The 13935-nt window shown below is 34.8% G+C and overlaps 1 protein-coding gene across 1 annotated transcript in view; it reads left to right on the top strand.

Moving 5' to 3' along the window:
- Nucleotides 1–1875: 1875 nt before the first annotated feature.
- Nucleotides 1876–13935, top strand: part of LOC150107895 (uncharacterized) — a 52994-nt gene continuing 40934 nt past the window's right edge. The window contains exons 1-2 of the mRNA XM_090415422.1: nucleotides 1876–2008; nucleotides 7512–7567. The gene's annotated coding sequence lies outside the window, so the exon portion shown is untranslated. The remainder of the gene's footprint in view (nucleotides 2009–7511; nucleotides 7568–13935) is intronic.

The raw sequence follows: 13935 nt of genomic DNA, 5'->3' as shown, positions 1-13935 counted from the left end.
AATCTTTTCACAGTTGATGAAGTTAAATCACTATTCCGACCATATTATGTACGAAAATTGCGAACTGTAGCTGCCAAACCTTCATCATTTTTAAAATATTGCTCAACAATGGAAATGCATTGTGCTTTTGTGTAGCGCTCCATTTTTAAGAACCCTGACCTGTCAGCTGTCACGCTGTCTTTTCTTTTTCTCGTTGGCAACACTCTACCGCACAAATGGCGCTAAATTTAAATCTTGCGTGAATTTTGGGACACCCTGTAGTAGGTAGGTAGATAGTAATTGGTCGAATGAGATTTGAATGCCAATTATGTATAATATAATAATAATAAATATAAACAAATTATCATCAAGAGCAGCTTTCGGCATTTTGTAAAATAAAAATTCCTTAATTAACAATGTGTACACTGCGTTACAGTAATCTACAGTTCTGTAGATTTTTGTGCGGTTGTAGATTACTGTACCGCAATAAACCAATGCTGCAACTGCAGAACACAAGGAAAGAAAAACGATTCGATGTTGAACATAACGCACTAGACGAAACTGAAACAATATTTTATTTTCCGATTTGAAGGTGTTCATAATGTGATTATACTAGAATGTGACTGTGATGCATCGAATGTTGAATTTGTTTTATTAAAACTGAAAGTACGAAAGAGTTTGTCTGACAGATCTGTAGTCTAAACTAAAGTGTATGCTACTCATGTGATTTAGAGGATAAGGTGTTACTTCCGAGGCGGTCAGAAAAGGAAAACTGATTCTACGAAGGGCTCGTCAGGTAAAAATCCTCCCCTAAAATATACAAAGTTCATTATTTTGTACACTTTTTTAAAATATGTATTTCAGAACTCGCTTACACAAACTGAAATGTGCAAATTTGAATATGGCTTGACCAGTTCTTGGGTTACCGTTTTTATTTTAATTTCTATTTTCGTTACACTTTAAAAACGACTGGCTGCATTGCGCCAGAGAAGTTGGACAAAGAGAGATCTCAAACATCGAAGAACTGCTGAGCTTTTTGTGCTATAGAATTCTCCTTATGAACGGAATAAAAGAGGTAACCTCAGCTTTATATTGCACTGAATAAATACTCAGCTGTTTAGATTTTAATCGGTATAAATTAATCTTAAAATGGTCTTAAGACTTGTTTTGGTCACCTTATCAGTATTAACAATCCGAAAATCTTCACCATGAATAAAAATTAACCACAAAAGTGCTCATATTCATAGTTAATTTCTTTAGCATCCATACCGAATTTTGAACAGTTGTTCGCTATCTGTGGGGAGATTATTGTGTTCATACAGGAAAGAGACTTCAAAGAACTTCTGCCATAAAACGGAAAGCACAGAAACCTGTAGAATGTCATTATCGGCTGCAGACTTCACAGTACATTCAGCAAGTAGTATTTTCAGACGTACACGAAATCCAGAAAGGCCCATTTGAAATGCTTTATTAATAAGCGTGATTTATCTCGGAAGAGAGAGTCTTTTTTATTTTCCGTTCTCAAGTTCAAAGGCGCCAGGTTTTACTATTGTCCTGCCCCTATCGCTTGATTTTTCTTAATAAAGGTCGTTTGCTGATCTTTAATTGCATTTTTAATGCACACAACGCTCCAACTGTAGGGTTCTCTCACTACACAGATTATCCTTAGCCGCAACTAATAAACAGCGATAATATAAGAGAGTGTTAATATACAAGATATATAATAGAGATAATATATCTACATATCTATTCTTTTAGTTATCTGGTGTGATTACAAAATGACCTTCATTTGAATGTCACTTTGTTGTGTAAAATATGACCGATAAAATATGACCGATAAAAACGAAAACCGAAATTACAACAGGTGCTCCTCCTTTGCATCGTATATAAATTGGCGTGGTTTTTGCCTTTCACAGGACATTGATGGCGAAAATGAATTCCGCATTATTTCTCATCCTTCTTGGGACGGTTGTGGCTTGTCAAGGGTTTAACCTCAAACCTTTTATAATGACGATGGAGTGAGATTGCCGTAAGTTTATTCGTTTTATAATTCTCATTACTTATTTTTTACCTTTAATTTATCATTTGCGAATGAATTCATATGTAATTATTTATATCTTGTCCACGTATCCCTCGTCCGCTCCAAAAGATGTAAAACAAAATCATAATATTATCAAAACATATTTCGCTGTATCTAAAAGCACGTAATACTTATTATTATTATTATTATTATTATTATTATTATTATCATTATTATTATTATTATTAAAGAAACATTTCCTGGAGTCACGACTCATCCATTTAGACAATAGTATGACTCATTCTAATGGAAATAATATTTATCCTAACTCGTCTTCAATTTATTCAATGTTGGACACTCACTACCTCATTCACGAATACATTCTCCTCATCAACCATGCAAAAAGGCACGCTCTCATGTAGTAAATAGGCAGTCAGGGAAAAGAATAAAGCATGTCGAATGTTCTTAGCAAATAGTTAAGCTTTTGCTCTTACAGAATACATAGACCACGAATTGCCTAGACTTGCACTACTTTGCCGGTCACCTAGACTTGCACTATGTGCAGGCGAAAACTTGACTTATTTTTCTGTTTGCTTACTTGGGAACTGGAGTAAAACCAGGTTTAAAACGACTTGGCATCTTTAACATATATTATACCCAGGCAAAAAACTTTCTACATCTATCTCTCATCCTGAGATTTTTATTTAATAAGATCAAAGCACCTTATGATAACTTGTGTTGGTAAAATACTTATAAGCTCTGTATTACTTAACCTTGGTATTTCTAAGCCCGGCTCCCACTGATGAGACCTCAATAAAGGTCGAAACCGGTTGGGTCGTGGCCCCTTGCCTTTAATGCATAGCATCATGCATCTCCTCAAGGAGATGTGCTTTGCATTAAGGGTAAATATTAAGAATAATGATCAGAGCTTATTCTAACTTTACAACGAGTTGACTAGACTTGCACTACTTTGCGAGTCACCTAGACTTGCACTACGTGCAGGCGCAAACGTGACTTATTTGTCTGTTTGCTTACTTGGAAAAACGAGTAAAACCACGTTTAAAAGAGCTTTGCATCTTTAACACAAAACTATTTGGAAGACTTTGGTAAGAATATAGAAAAAAATATCAGAAAGGTGGAAAATATACTCGAGGCTATTAAAAACGTTAGTTGAGGGAAAATTCGGGAAAGTGTAATATAAAAGGAATCAGAGATGATAAAGGTGACATCGAAACTGGAGATAAAAATATCCGTGATGTATGGAGTAATTACCAAGAAAAATTGCTAAAGGAAACAAACAGTGACTGCACAGTGGGAAAAAACACTCAACAGATAATCAGGAATACGTATCCATACTTGAAATACAAAAAGCCACCAAAAGCCTGAAATGTGGAAAGACCGCTGGAGAAAATGATATTCGAGCAGATATTCTCAGGTGGAAGGTATAAAAGTTTCACAGTGTCATATTGAATAACATAGAATCCCGAGCGAGATGGTCGATTTTCAGTTGATTGCAGCAGACCACTCAAAGTAGTCATCTAAAAGAACGAAAATTGGAAAATAATGGGAGAATCACAGAGGTATTTGCATACTGAGTATTCCCAGTACGAGTTATACAATCTTTATACTTCGGAAACGATTAAAAATTTGCTTTAGGAAAGCTTGTTGAACAATAAGCTGGATTCAACACAAACAAAGGTTATTGCGATCAGAGTTTCATATTAAGACAAATAATTGTGAATATAACAGCGATCTCTATTTAAGTATCGTAGATCTGGAAAAGATATACGACAAGGTAGCAAGGGGAAAGCTATTCAAGGCTACAATTTATTGGGTGTCAAGGAGACATTATGTCAAGCAATACGTAGTCTTTGTTTGAGTAGTAAATCAACAGTTTGAATTGAAATAGGTATTGGAAGATGGCGTCATGTGAAATCAGGTGTCAGAAGGATGCATGTCATACCCTCTGGTATTTTCGTCTATATGAATCGCATTATGAAGGATAGTGGTATTAAACGTGATGTCAAAATTGAAGATTTAAGCTCAGGTCTTTAATTCAAGCAGATGATGTTATTTTTCTAAATAAAGGCACAAACGTCTTTAACATTCCCTGAATGAAGTGAATAACTGTTATTACATATTAGATACAAAAATATTTTGGGAAAATTTGAAGAAAAGAGAAAAGCTAATAATAATGGCAAATACCTATTGGATATCTGCTCAGGATGCGGACTGGTGATTACTAACACCATATTCCAACATAAAAATGTGCACAAATTCACATGTAGAGAAGAGGCAAGGAATAAGAAAAGTCTCATTGACTATGTTATTGTTGAGAGTGGTTCAGTACACCAGAGTGCACAGAGGATTTAAAATTGGAAGCGATCACTATTTAGTCTTGAGCAGGAAAAAATTGTATTTCATATTGAAAAGAATGACATGTAATAAAGTTTTAAAGCGGATAAAATTTGAGCAGCTCTCAGATGTGAACTGTAGACTAAAATACACAAAGATTATTGAAGAAAAAATGAAAGAATTTGAGAACAGGAATCAAACCTTGGAGATTCAGTGGCAAACTCTGAAGAAAGCATTGATTGATTCTGCCATAGAGGCATGTGGTGAGGTTGTCTGCAAGGATAAAAAAATCCGAACTCCATGGTGAACAGGGAAGTTAAAGAGGCAGTGAAGGAAAAGAAGAAAGCGTATCAAAAGTTCTTGGCACATAATTCAGCTTGTACTCTTAGAGAACACAGAGACAAAAGTAAGAAAGCTAAATAGTGTGTAAAACTAGCTAAAAAATTCATGGGAGGACTTTGACAAGAACATAGAAAATAAATATCAAGAAGGTGGTAAGATATTCTGTAGGTTGTTGAAGAAGCTTAGAAATGCAGGAAAGAGTGCTGTAAAAGGAGTTAGAGATGATAAAGGTGACATGAAAAGATATCCTTGAAGTATGGAGTAATTACTTTGAAAAATTGCTAAATGAAACAAGCAATGATAGCAAAATGGTAAAAAATACTCAACTGGCATACAGTCAGGAATACATATCCATACTTGAAGTAGAAAAAGCCATCAAAGGCTTCAAATGTGGAAAGGCAGCATGAATAGATGATATTCGACCAGAATTGGTGAAGTACGCTCGTATAAAAGTTTTACAGTGACTGCACTGCCTAGCTCAGAAGGCCTGGACAGAGGGACGAATTCCCGATGATGGGAGTAGAGCCCAGATAGTACCTATATATAAAAACGGAAATAAAACTGAATGTGAGAATTACAAAGGTATTTCCCTACTGAGTGTTCCGGGTAAGATTTGTGCCAGTATACTTGAGAAACGGTTGAGAAGAATTGTGGAAGAAAAGCTTGGTGAAGAACAACTGGATTCAGGCCAAATAGAGGCTGTCAGGATCAGAACTTCACTTTACGACAAATAGTCGAGAAAGCATGGAATACAACAAAGATCTGTATTTAAGTTCTGTCGATCTGGAAAAGACATACGACAAGGTGCCACGAGAGAAGCTATTCAATACGCTACAGTTATATGGTGTCAATGGGGCATTATATCAAGCAATACTTAGTCGTTATTTGAGTGGCAATTTAGCAGTTAGAATTGAAGAAAGTGCAGGAAGACGGTTTAATGTTAAATCTGGTGTGAGACAAGGATGTACATTATCCCCTCTGTTCTTCCTGATCTATATGGACCACACTATGAAGGAAAGTGGCATTAAACATGATATCAGAATTGGAGATTTTATAATGCGGACCATGTTATACTTCTAAATAAATCCGCTACATGTCTGCAGGATTCCCTGACTAAATTGAATAGCTGTTGTAAGAGATATGGTATGAAGGTTCAGCAATAAAAAGACAAAGACAATGAAAATAGGTAGAATCGTTAAAAATGTCAACTGTGTTTTGAATGAGGAACCTGTGGAATAAGTAAAACATTTCAGCTACTTAGGCAAGAATTTAGTGAAAATGGTAAATTAAATATTAGTCGGAACACTAAATTAGCTGTATACAACACAACATTCAAACCAGTTTTAACTTATGGATCTGAGAGCTGGGTCAGAAATAAAACACTTGACCAAAGACTAGAGACCACAGATATGAGAATCCTGAGAAAGATTAGAGGTGTGAACAGATGGCGTCAATGGCAATATCATATTAAAAACGAGGATATTAGGAAAGAACTTGACATTGTTAGCATCCAGGAATGCGTTAGCAGAGCTAATATCAGGTGGTATGGTCACTTAAACAGAATGGGCGAGGAAAGATTGGCAAGACTCTCTGCCAGGTTGTTCTCTGCCAGGTTGGCAGGAAAACGACCCAGAGGAAGACCAAGGTATAGGTGGATTGATACGGTACAAAGTGCCTTAGACGATTGAAATATAAGATCTGATAATGGTGGAGTCTTGACAAGTTGCAGACTGATTTGGAGGAAAATTGTAGATAGGAAGTTAGTAATGATGCAATTTTTTCATGTAGTACTATCATATCCTGTACACCCCCTTGAGGATACATGGCAGAAATTTGATGATGATGATGATGATGATGATGATGATGATAATAACATATTAGCTACGAAATCAGGAATGAAAATACAAAGAAAATAGTCAGAAACATTGAAAATATTAAACGCATCCTAAGTGGTGAACCTACAGAACAAATGTAACATTTCAGCTATTTAGGCACAATTTTAAGTGAAATGGCTAATTAAATATGGAAATAGATAACATAATTCGTGAAGCTGGTATGGTTGGAAGTTAGCTGAAGACAGTTATATGGAATAAGAGAGAACTTAGTCAAACACCAAACTAACAGTACACAAGATGTAGTTTGAAAAAAAAATCACTAATGGATCTCAGAGCTTGGTTAGAAATAAAACGCTTGATGAAAGATTGGAGGCCAGAGATATGACATATCTGAGGAAGATTAGGAGAGTGAACATATCGCATCACTGCTGCAATATCATATTAAAAATGAGGATATTAGGAAAGAACTTGGCATTCTTAACATTTATGAAAGTTTAAGCAGAGCTAATATGAGGTGGCATGGTTCCTTAAACAGAATGGGAGAGAATGGGAGAGAAAAGAATGTGAAAATATGAGCAGAAGAGGTGTTCTTTTTATGACTGGCAGAAAATGACCCAAGCGAAGAACAAGATGCACTTCAATTAGTAAAATAAAAGTTACCTTATAAAACTTAAGATCCGATAATGTGGGATTCATGAGAGACAACAGATTAACTTGGAGGAAAATTTTTGATAGGAGTTCAGTAATGGTATATGGTTTTCATGTAGTACTTTCATAACTAACCTGAACACCCCTTATTTTTACATTGGGAGGAATTTGAGGATTATGATGGTGGTGATATTGTGCGTATTCTTAATAAAAGAAATGTTTAAATTGTTTTCCATGTTTCTGCATTTCTACATTGGTTAAAGAACTATAATCAAAAGAAGTGATTTTTTGCATAGATGAAGATGATACATTTTGATTTTGTTATATTTTAGCTACCAATACCCATCTGGAGCTTATGGATTGCATTTTTAAGCAAATAGTCCAACTGGTAAGTAGATTAGGCTTTACTTCACTTAAATGTTTATATGGTGTATTGTTCTAAGTAGAGTATTTATAAAAAATCTATCAGACAGGCAAGTGAGGTTTGCTTATTGCCACCGAGTTAAATAATTATTGGTATGATAAGTGTTCATATACATCCAGAAAATAACTTCTTTCCGTCGATAGGCTTTCTTAGAGTATGAATTATTATTATTATTATTATTATTATTAAAATCTCTAAACAGTTAACAGATGATTAAAATAAGGACTGTAGAAATAGTATCGACAAACGTAATTTATCAACAGTTGATATTCATATCACAAGAAGCACAGTAACCAAGAAAACGCAATTAATACGCAAGCGCCACCACCATCACTAAGAACACAAATAAAGTTATCGCGAAACCAAGTGTCTTCAAAAAATGTAACTGGAGCTTCGAAATCAGTGGGATTGCTCCGTATCATCATCCTTCAGCAGAAATATTATCAACCAACGCATTTCATAAAATATCATTTAGTTTTCTTTACTTTATGCTTTGCATAATTTTTACACACATAAACATAAAAAAATCACGTGATGCACGTTATATGTGATTTGTACCTTCAGATCATACGTTGATAGTAACTTCATGAAAATTCACGAGTTTATTCATCCTACTCTCTTTCACTAGTTTGGCAAATAGAAAAAGTAAGTTTGTTAAATTATTAACGGGAACACATTTGTGGCACCCAAGATAAAGACATTTCAATTGCTGATAAGCTCCTCACATTCTTTTCAAGTTACATACGGCTAAAACGGCGTAGAGCTCCCTACAAGGAATAAAAGGAGTATCGTGATTTTTTTTTATTTTAATATGGGTGACAACAAACGTGTTGCTGCAGTAGAAAACCACTCTTGATAATATTTAACTAATAATTGTAAGAAATTGTTGATTTACGTCCCTCGTTATTAACTGAATAACATAAAATAAATCGCAGATCACATTCATAATAAGATTGAATTTAAAATAAATAGCAGTTATTGTTGAAAACGGGCTGATCATGCAGTAGTTCACAGGTGAACTTTGTAAAAGCAACTTGGATTATCATGTTGCACTTATATGCACCTATCACACGTATGTAAATATTGCAAACATCAATGAAGAGATAAATAAATATTCTTCTTCTTCTTATTATTATTATTAGCACTAGTACTTTATAATGTAAATGTATAGGCTACTAATGTTATATTAGAAATTAAAGATACTAAGAAATTATATACTTGGTTTAATCCTTTATCCAAGTGTAAGCAAACAAAGTTTGCGTCTGAAGCATTTTCAGGACTGGGACAACTCGTGGCAGAGGTGGTATAACTTCTCATCACTTGCCTTGGTATCCCATAATGCAAAACTCATTTCCTTGCACATATATAAAAATGGGCATTATGGGAAGAGTCACTACCCAGACCGGATACGACCTTTATTGAGGTCTCATCAGACGGATCAAGACCCAGAGGTGATACTAATGTTCGAAAAAGAACTCGGAGATGGACTGAGTCGAGGACTCAGCCCATCTTTCTCCGTCCTTAATCTGAATGAAGAAAATCTATGTGGATGGGGTGTTATTGAACTAAAAGCTCAATAACACCCGAAGGGCCGAAGCGCCCTTCGGATGTTATTGAATTTATTCGGATGTTAGTGAGTTTAAAAGCACCCGAAGGAATTTAGAAGGCTTCATAACCTATGTATACAGGTCCTGGGTCAGATGTAGCACTGAGAGCTATGATTAAGAAGTTTGAAGAAATTCGATCACTAGGAGTTCGACCTGGTAGAAAACGGAAAGCAGAGCAAGAATAAGACAGTAAAAGACGTTGCTACTGCAGTTTTCGACGACACAGGGACCAGTATGGTTCCTGTGTCGTCGAAATCACTTCAATGTTCCATTGAAGCCTCAAAAAAAGGCTGGAACCGTTCTGGGTAGTGACCTCCCACCATAACGTAATAACAGCATACATTATGGAAAATACCAAGAATAGCGATCAGAACTTTACCACCTTTGCTGCGAATTGTACTACGTACTAGGACTACTTGCATTAGCTCACGCTAGTAGTCGCCGATACTTTTATAGTTTATTATACTATATTCGGCATGAAATTCTCTGATTCCAATCTTTAACTTTCTTAGTCAGTTTTAAAACAATGTGGGATTTAATATCCCCTTAATTTAAATAATGTTTTTAGTTTATTTTCCTATATCTCGTTTTGACTTTTTGTAATTTTTTTAAAAGCCTATGTAGAAATTACTAACATTTCGGAAACACTGTGCCATTTATAACATAATAATAATAAAAGCATGGTTTGAATATATATGGAAAATAATTAATTAAATTGGAAGTAAACGATTAAAAGTGTATCATCATTGAACAAATTTTAATTTTTATTAAACAAATAAATAATATGATATAATATTTATTACTACTTACTTTTAATGAGATGTTTGAGCTTCTCGGCCCTTGCAGAGTTTCTGGATATCTGGCTCAATATTGGTCAACTTGAGTCGAAGGCACACACACACACACTAACACGATTTCTGTATTTTGTTTTTACTTGAAGGAGCGATGAAAATCCTTTCTCACAAAGATAGATTGTAGAAAACTGCATGTCTTTTTTCAATGCTTCTTCAGATAATTCAGGAAATTCACTTCTTACTGAAGGCGAGATCCAAAATCAAGCCAAACCAAGATCATGGAATTGCATTTTAAGTCCGTTGTCACTTGAAAGCTCGATTAACTGTTCTTTATCGATAACGAAAGAATGTTCTCGTGACTGCAAGCCTGAATTGAATTCCGAACCCATAGAAATTTCTTATAAACGTTATTCGGAAAGTATGTTTCAAAATTCCGTTTCAGATTTTTGAGGTGGTCACAAACCTTTTCCAGAAACTCAGAATCAACAAGAATATCATTGTTCACTAAAAGGGATTCCAATGTTGGAAAAGGTGCAAATTGCCAGTCTTTTAGTGGAAAATGATATTGTCCACTAAAAGACAATCCATAAACCTCAAAAACCCGTTTTTTCCAGAACACCTTTATTTTTTCGTAGGAATCAAGAACAGTTAAATAATTTCCCTGAAGGGAGAGATTTAGTTCATTTAATTTCGAAAAAATGTCTGAAAGATAGGAGAGTGTTGATAACCATTCTCCGTCAACAAGGAGTGATGCAAAATCAGAATTACGTTCATTTACAAATAATAAAACTTCATGCCTTAATTCAAGTAACCTTGTTAGTACTTTGCCCCTGGAATGCCAGAAAATTTCAGAATGAAACAAGCTTTAATAAAATTAACCAGCTTTACAGTTGTATAGCACTTTTAAATTCTGGTGGCATTTCTTTGGAGGCCAACGCTTCCCTTTGTATGAAACAATGCACCCAATTCATATTCGGAACTGCTTCATTGACCATAGAAACAGCCGTACTATGCCTGCCTGCAAGGGCTCAAGCTCCATTCAAACAGAAGTCTATATATTTTCCCCACTGCATCCCTTTGTATATTATGTAATTATTGAGAGTGTGAAATATTTCTTCTCCAGTTGTTCGGGAGGGCAAAGTTCTACAAAACAGAATATCATCATGAATGTTGTTATCATGCGCATATCTTACGTAGCATATTAACTGAGCATATTTTGTAATATCAGCAGTCTCGTCTATTTGTAACGCATAATACCGGCTCTTCTTAAATCTTTCGATTAACTGAGATTCTTTTTCATCTGTCATATCATTAATTCTGAGACCGACAGTGTCATTTGAATGAGGAATCAAATCAACTTGTTGCCAAACATAGTTTTACCACATCTTTTATAAATGGAAGTAGCAAATTTTCCCCGATAGAATGAGGTTCACTGTTTTTGCTATACGCAAATTTAAGAGATAGGATGCTTCCAGTGCCTTGCTATTAATGGAACCCATGGCCGAAACTATATCTTTCCCATGATTTAATATCCCGAAGCGTCGCTGAAAAAATTCAATGAAAAATTCAAATTTTCACATCACAATGTTTAGTTTCTAAACATTGTGATGTGAAAGTTTTGCTGGTTTCATGCACTCGTTCAACAATACTTCATAACACAAAACACATTGAGGTTCCTGTTCACTTTCATCTCCACACCAAGTAAACCCGAATTTCAAATATGAACTTTTATATTTCCTACTGTATTTTTTTTCTCTGAATAGCTTGTTTATTCTACTTTAATAGTATCAGATTTACTTGCCGTTACCACATGTGTATCACAATTAGGGGTGGTATCACTTGTTTCATTTGCCCTTCTTTTCAAAGTCTTAGTTCTAAGCCACTTTTCCATTATTAAAAAAAAAAACGTTTCCGAAAAATATATAAATACTGGTGGCAACTCACGACACACTTTGTCCAAGTATCACTTAGCACTTCTGAAGATATACTGAGCCTTGGTTGAAGGAGGCAAGCCTTCGATAATAAAATTCAATAAACAACAAGCCATTGGTTGAAATGTGGATAGCACATGTTTACTTCAAATCTGACAAAACAGCAAGGGAATGCGGAAACAATAAAACTATATTGTTGTTCACTTCATCCTCTTATTAATCGTCATTCTGCCCCTAAATCTGTAGCGGCAGAATGACGAAAATAAAAAGGGTAAATTCTCGGTATAACGGAGAACCCACACCTAACATAAATTCTATATTCTCTATATATTAAATAAATTTTCATTTAAATATTCATTCAGAGTACATCATAAAGTACTCTACTTCACGTAGAGTACTTTATGATGTACCTGAAGATTATTACGCTCTGACAGAGAAATAATCACACCAGATAACCTACAGGGGTAAACCAACGTAGTACATGCATCCTCAAATTTCTGGGTTTCATGTGAATATGTGTGTTTGTTTCTCAATGTGATGAAGAGGTATTTGTGTGAACTACTGTCAAGACATCAACAATAAATGATGGTTGACATCCGGAGATTAACTTAGTGCGAGTTTAGAGGATGCATATAAATTATGCATCATCCAGAAGGAAATTTAAAACTAGAAATAAAAAAATATAAATAGAAATATTGTAAATAACAGACTTTACTTTGTATAAAATCCTTTACCCATTTTAAATATAACACTGGGAATAGGTACCTAAATAATTACTAGATTATAATATAGTTGTTCTAATTTACATGCGTGCATGCCCGTTATACCGGTAGTATTAATAGAACTCTTTTGAACTAAGATTGAAGTATGTTACTAAAACTCGTCAGACTGTTTACAGTAATTTATTGTCGTATTCTGCAAACGTGAGCATTCCAAACATAAGCCTATATTAGGAAAAGTTCGAAAACCTCAGAAATGGTCGGTAGTCCGAATTTAAGGACAGTGATCTGAAAAGCTATCAGAGAATGGACCCACCCCCACCATACAAAATCAGAGTACAATTGTACAGTTCTACGCCACTAAGTGTATCTTCTGCCCACAAGTAGTGCCATGGTAGCAGGGGAACACAGCATATATTTAACACTAATGAATCTTTACAATTCTACGTGATGTAAGATTTGTTCTCTCACTCAAGACCGGTAAAAACAGGTCCTTCACACAAAAAATGTTTTAAAATCGTTACTTAAGAGAAAGGAAACAATAGCCTGTGCTTTAGATACCAAGTATAGTACTTTTCTAAGCCACATCAAGTATAAAATTAAATAGTGCTGGTCTCACGGTGAATGATGGAAGGTATCCACTACCCACAATAGAAAGAAAATGCAGTAAATAGTGGATGGGAGACGCGGAATGTTGGTTTATTTGTTGAAGAAAATAAGGTTTGTATACTATTCGATACTTATTACGCTATATTGTTGTCAGTTTCCTAAATTTCTGTATGGTAGGCTTACAATATGACAATTAATTTGTGTTTCGATTTTTCTTTGATCAAGCTTGATTTAATGACAACAAAGAGTTTTCATAAAAAATACTACTAACAAGGAGAAGGAAACGTTAGAAAAAAGGAAAGTCGAAAAAATATGGAATAAATAATATTTTAAATATTTTGTGTACGAGAAGGTATTTTCTATAGCTCACAGAATGTAATCGGTTCAGACCAGGGGAAGCAATAATTAGCACTTGGAAAGAAAGAGTTTTCCTTCTGGAGGTCGTCGCATTTGTTCTTTGTTAGAGGATTCTGATTCGTAATTAACTGGCAAGCAGAGTTGATTGAGAGCAAACGGGTATACAAAATATTTGGATAATGCATCTTTGATGTATTTTTTAAATACCTCCTATGGCTGATATCTTTCCCGTCTAGTGAAAGATTCCATCAAATTGAACATAGTAATCTCTTCCTTTGGTTTGAATTTATTGCTTTGGAGTTTAACATGTAACTT

The sequence above is a fragment of the Typopeltis vanoorti genome, chromosome 3 (assembly GCF_054136105.1).
Source record: "Typopeltis vanoorti isolate ZY-2024b chromosome 3, IOZ_Tvanoo_1.0, whole genome shotgun sequence".
NCBI classification, from domain to species: domain Eukaryota; kingdom Metazoa; phylum Arthropoda; class Arachnida; order Uropygi; family Thelyphonidae; genus Typopeltis; species Typopeltis vanoorti.
Note: the sequence above shows the minus strand (reverse complement) of the source record. Positions and strands in the feature narration are given on the sequence as shown.